This window comes from Ceratotherium simum, chromosome 11 (genome assembly GCF_057802395.1).
Source record: "Ceratotherium simum simum isolate JZ-2026a chromosome 11, ASM5780239v1, whole genome shotgun sequence".
NCBI lineage: Eukaryota > Metazoa > Chordata > Mammalia > Perissodactyla > Rhinocerotidae > Ceratotherium > Ceratotherium simum.
The window spans coordinates 46,500,837-46,506,836 of NC_141910.1; positions in this window are offsets into that span (position 1 = coordinate 46,500,837).

A 6,000-nucleotide genomic window follows, 5' to 3' on the forward strand; every position below is an offset into this window, starting at 1 on the left:
GGGAAAAAAAGGAGGAGGATTGGCAATAGATGTTAGCTCAGAGCTGGTCTTCCTCAGCAAAAAGAGGAGGATTAGCATGGATGTTAGCTCAGGGCTGATCTTCCTCACAAAAAAAAAAAAAAAGAAATTCTTCATCTCTGATATCATGCTATTATATTTCTAGCATTTCTATTTGACTCTTTTTTATATTTTTGATCTCTTTGTTGAAAATTCCTGTCTGTTCATTCAGATCATCTACTTTTTTAACTGTATCCTTTAACATATCATAACATAGTTATTTTAAAGTCCTTGCCTTATATTTCCGACTTCCTGGTCATCTGTGAGTATGGTTCTGCTGATTTGTTGCCTCTTGACAATGGATTATTTTCCTTGCTTTTCTGGTACATTTAAATTTTTTATTGAGTGTTGGACATCATATGTAGAACAACATAGACTGAGCTTAAATAGTATTCATGTTTGGAAATTAAAATGTCTCTTCCTTTGTCAGGCCATTATTTGACAATCTAATTAGGAGTTGAGCTAGGTTAGAGTTTTGTTTTGTTCTATGGTTACAGTTAGGATATGTCTAACATTTTAATTCCATTTTTTCTGTAAATCTACTCACTTCAATTATTCTTGTTAAATATACAAGAGACTGAGGACTTAACCATTGAAATTAGATTTCTGGGATTTCTCCTTGAAAGATGGATATTTCTTTTCTTCTCCTATTGGTTGGAACATTAGTTTTGAGGCTGGTGCTTTAGAAGTCATCCTAATGTTAAGGAATAAAGAGACATTGTTGAACTGGAGGAAGCCTGGAAAGAGAAAGTGTGTGTGTCTGTGTACATTTTCATTAATCACATTTTGTAATCCTATATAGTCTTCGTATGTCTACCATTGGAAGAATTCACTAATTTAAAGAAGTATATTGTGTTTTTTTTGCCTTGAGAAGAGGTCATTATTGACTCTGTTCCTTCACGTCTATTATTAGAATTTGTTATATTAGACAAATACTGTACATGATTAATGTTATCCTAACATTTTTGATCATCTTGAATTTTTGCTCAATTCTAGAAAATGTTCTCACCTTTATCTTTGACATTCCTAATTTGAACTTAGCTATGTTTATTTTTCTTATTCTGTATATCAGTAGAATTGTTTTTTCTTTAGACAACCGTATTTTTCATTTCCATGAACCATTTCTAAGTGTACCTTTTTAAAGCAGTTTTTTCTAATTTAATGAACAAAATATCTTCTGATATAATAAAAGCTATCAGTTTCCCCTGTGACCTCAAATATCTGATGGATCTAAGAAGAACTGTTTATTTTCAGTTTGTTAAACTTTTTTATTCTTATGAGGATGGGAATGATAACCTCTAAGCTCTTTATATATTGGAGTGGAAACTGTAAGTCCAAATTTATATTTTATGTTGTTAACCTAAAGCATAAAAAGTCAGCACAGTTGAAAATAATGGAATGGGAGAATACATACCAGACAAATGCATAATAACCAAGCGAGAGTTAGTGTAGGCATGCTATTATGTGATAATAGGCACTAACACCAGACTCAAAAGATATAAAGCAAAAAGTGACAGCATTATAAGTAGAGTTTGATAAATCCATTATCATTTATGAAGATTTTTAACATACCTATCTGAAGTTACTAGACAAAAGTTAGCAAAGAAAGAGAAAATTTGAACAGTAAAATAATCATATTTGGTCTAATGAATATTTAGGCAACCTTGTATCCAACAATTCTAGATGAAACTATAGTTTTAAGCACTATACTTTAACTGTACTAAAGCATGTGGAACATTTTCAAAAAATTGACTTTATACTTTCCAAAGAGAAAGCCTCGATAAATAAAAAAGATCTTTTTTTTAATAGACCATGCAGAAATGAATAAACAAGATATGTATGGTCATATGGCAACCATTCTGCTTGCAGAATTTTACAACCTTCTCCCAAGTTTATTCTCCTCTTCACTTTTTAACACTCTGAGAAGTTTTATGGGTAAGAAGTGGGCAGAGATGGGATGAGTTGGGAGGATATCATCATTAAAAGAAGCGTTGATTGTGAGTATTGTCACAGTTAGGGGGTGAGGTTTTTAGAGGTCTTCTTAAATCATTGTGTGTTTCAGCAGGAAGGGGTATTGAATTCCCTGTCTTAACCACTGAATAATTGTTCTTTACTTCACTACAAATATAAACCCTGTGGGTTTGTCTTGAGTCTTCCCAAATTTTCAGGATGATAAGATTAAAAATTGGCAGAATTATACAAATACTGTATAATAATTAAGAGAAAGATAAAAAAAGTAATGGAATGAAGGTTATCACGGGATGGTCCAATTTAATAGGTACTAATGAAATTTAGGGGCTTAACATTACCTAAAGAAATAAGAAAGGAAGCAGAAATATTGCTAATTTTGAAGAATAGAAAGATGGACATTTTAAAGAGCAAATTTGGCACTAAGAAAGAGGTCATTATAATTCTGAGATTCATTATTATTATTACTCTTTAAGAATTCCACAACACGGCTGTATGCTGACTGGCACCAAGTCGTAGATATCCTCTCTCCCATAGATTGGACTTTGTATTTCTATCAACGCAGTCTACAATTGTATTAGTGTTTCAGGCAACCACATCACACTGAGAGCTTCAAGAGAAATCACAGTTAAGTAAACCATCAGATTTTGCATAAAATGTTGCTAATTGAAGTCTCTTTCATTGGATAAGTTTTTGATTGTTTTATTTAATTTATTGATAATGGGTTTTAATTTATCTTTATTAAATTTCATTTTTTTAGTTGCAATGCAAATCTCAAATTCAGATGGTTCCATGGAGTGCCTGTCATTTCCACACACTGTATAGCTGACCAGGATGTGGGGCTAAAGAAAAAAGAGAGATAGAGAGGACATGTTCATACATATGTTGGTTTATGCACGTGTGCACTACTTTCATGGAAAGACATATGGAATGATTTTATTCTAAGGCAGGTTTTCCCCAAAATGGCTATGCGGGCCAGGATTTATGTGTCAGTGAAATTTGCCAATACCGTGCCTGACCGGGTGACTAATTATTAAAACTTGTCCTGCCCTACACCCAATGCTGAATTCATGTGACAATTGCCAAAAACAAAAAGAAAGAAGGAAAGAAAAGAAAGGAAGTGTCAGGTGCTTATTTGAAAATGTCTTTCAGTTGCACATATTCTATTCATTTTTAAAATGATATTTTGCCTTAAGTGGCCTTGCAAAAATTCCACTGACTGGAGTAGAGGTGCCCTACCCAGAGACCTTTATGAGCTAATCTATTTCAGTTACTTCAAATAAAGAAGACAGCAGAGGGGAAGGGATGGGGGAGGAGGGCGAAAGGGATAATTCGGCACATGCGTGTGGTGATGAGTTGTAATTAGTATTTGGGTGGTGAACATGATGTAATCTATGCAAAAATAGAAGTATAATGATGTACACCTGAAACTTATACGATGTTATAAACCAATGTTACTGCAATAAACAAAAAATTAAAAAAAAAAAAAAAAGAAGACAGCTCTATTCTCTTCACATTATCCCTTTAAGTTTAGGAATAGCCTACTCAGAGCACAGCATATGTTGATATTAAATTGATTGGAGGATAAGAGAGATTGCTATTGTGAGGTTACATAATAAGAAAGGAAATAGAAAACAGAGCACTCTTCTGGAGTACATTGACAATGATATAGTTACCACACTGGTAACTTGATCTCAAAGTTAGCAGTACTTTGACACTTATCAATAATGCTCCAAATTCCTTTACGAGGGGCACTTATTAATTATTCTGGATTGATCTAAACCAGTGGTTGTCAACTGGACATTTGGCAATATCCGAGAAAATTTTTGATTGTCGCATCGCAAATGGAAGACTGCTCAACCGCTACCAGTATCTCATAGTGGAGCCAGGAAAGCTGCTAAATACGCTCCATGCACAGGTTAAGCCCTCACAACAACAGCAAAAAATCTGGCTCCAAAAGTCAATAATGCCATATTTGAGAAAAGCTAGTCTAAATTCAAATTCTTATTTCTCTTTTTTCTCTTCTCCTGCAAATGTTACTGCCTCCAGAAACCAAATGATAAGACGACAAACCATTTTTTGAGAAAGATTATTAAGAATTATGCCCACATTTATGAAGTATCACTGTTCTAGTCAAAGTCATTTAAAGTATTACTCCATTGTACAAAGGGCATTATCAAAATTAGATTTTCAATATTTTGAGAACAAAGATAATGGAATATATCCCCAAATTGAATTTGACTGAGAATTTCTTAATTATTTCAGTAATTCACTGAATCATTTTGATTCATTTTGTGCATAGTACTATATACTTAAGTGTGTATTTTATATACTCAGCTGCAATTTGCATATATTGTGATCCTTTCATAGGCCAGGCAATGTGTTGTTTGCTTTTAAATATACTATCTCAGTTAATTTTCAAAATAGCTATATAGGGTAGAATTATTTCTGTGAACATTCTGCAATGAGAAAACTGAAGGTGTGGAGGGTAGATGACTTGCACATCTATATGATTAATAAACTCTAAAGCCATGATTCAAAATCTGGTCCTATGAATTCAAGATAATTCTCTTATTACTTTTAGGGACCAGTTATGGGAACACATGAGACCCAAACTTAGAAGCTGGAAAGTGAAGATTCCCAAGTTGGTCATGTCTGCTCAGATGGAAGTGAGTTTACTAATTCAGTGTGGGTCTTAGGTAGGAACGTTAGGCTGCTGATAAGATCTTACTACGCCAGCCATAAGATAGAGGGAGAATACAAAAGAAGAGAACACAAAAGAGTGGGTGAAATAAAGAAAACCTGAAATAAGTCAATAATAGAATGCAATGAAGAAAAAGGTTCAGATCAAGTGATAGTAAGTAGACCTGATATGTTTTGTTGACCAGGTAGATATGGCAATGAAGGAAAGGACTATTATTTTTCTGTATTTGGATAACCAATGGAATAACATGTTATTCATTGAGATGGGGACACCAGAAGAAGAGCAGGTTGATGGCAGAATATGGTAAGTTCAATTTTGAACATGTTGAATTGAAAGGTTCTGTTAGAGCTAAGTAAAAATATCCTTCAGTCTGTAGAATACACAGGACTGCATCTCAGAATAGAGAATAAAATTGGACATGTAGATTCGAGAGCTATCATTAAATTTAGGGGAGTAAAGAGGTTTTTCTCTCAGTGGAGGGAGATCACTTCTGGAATACCCCTGCCTCAATCCATTTTCTAACTAATATCTGATTACTTGAAAGGAAAAGCTGGATATATGAAACTCAGTGTCTTTCATTCTTCTTTATCTTGGGTGCCATTCTATCTATAGAAAAGATGCATATGAATGTTTTTTGTCATGTTGTGTGCTGTGGAGAAAAATCATGTTTCCACAGAGCAGACCGCAGTGGTCCACTGCTGTCAATGAATGGGTAGGTAGCTCCCTGTTATATCGGGCTTCATTATTTGGAATTCCATATTTCCAAAAATATAGGCGACATTCAGCAAAATTGGCTTTGTCAATAATATAAATGATATTTTTATTTCCATCTACCTAAGTTTCTGTCATATCTCTGCATATGTTCAGAATTCGGCTGGAAAGGAGTAGTGTCGTCTATTGGGCCCCCTCTAAGACTCTAATCCATATGTAGGTAGCAGTCAAAGCTACTGGTATGAGCGAAGGGAAAGCTTCCAGAAGTACCTGAGAGGAGAAGAGAGGAGGACATGGAAAGGAGGAGTAATGAGAAGTGAGTTAAATTGAAGAAAGAGAAGAAGAGGATCTAATTCTAAGGGAAATCAATATTGAAGAGTCAGGACTACAGTACCGTGGGAAGGAAACCTCATGGTGAGATAGACAGAGATGAGTTGGAAAACTTTAGTGTTAAAAGAACACATCAAGAGTGAGCTCTTCTAAAAGAAAGTCTGTGGGTGGGGACGAGGACCAGTCAATAAAACCAAGTACTGAAAAGCTGTCAAGTAGAGTAAGGGCTA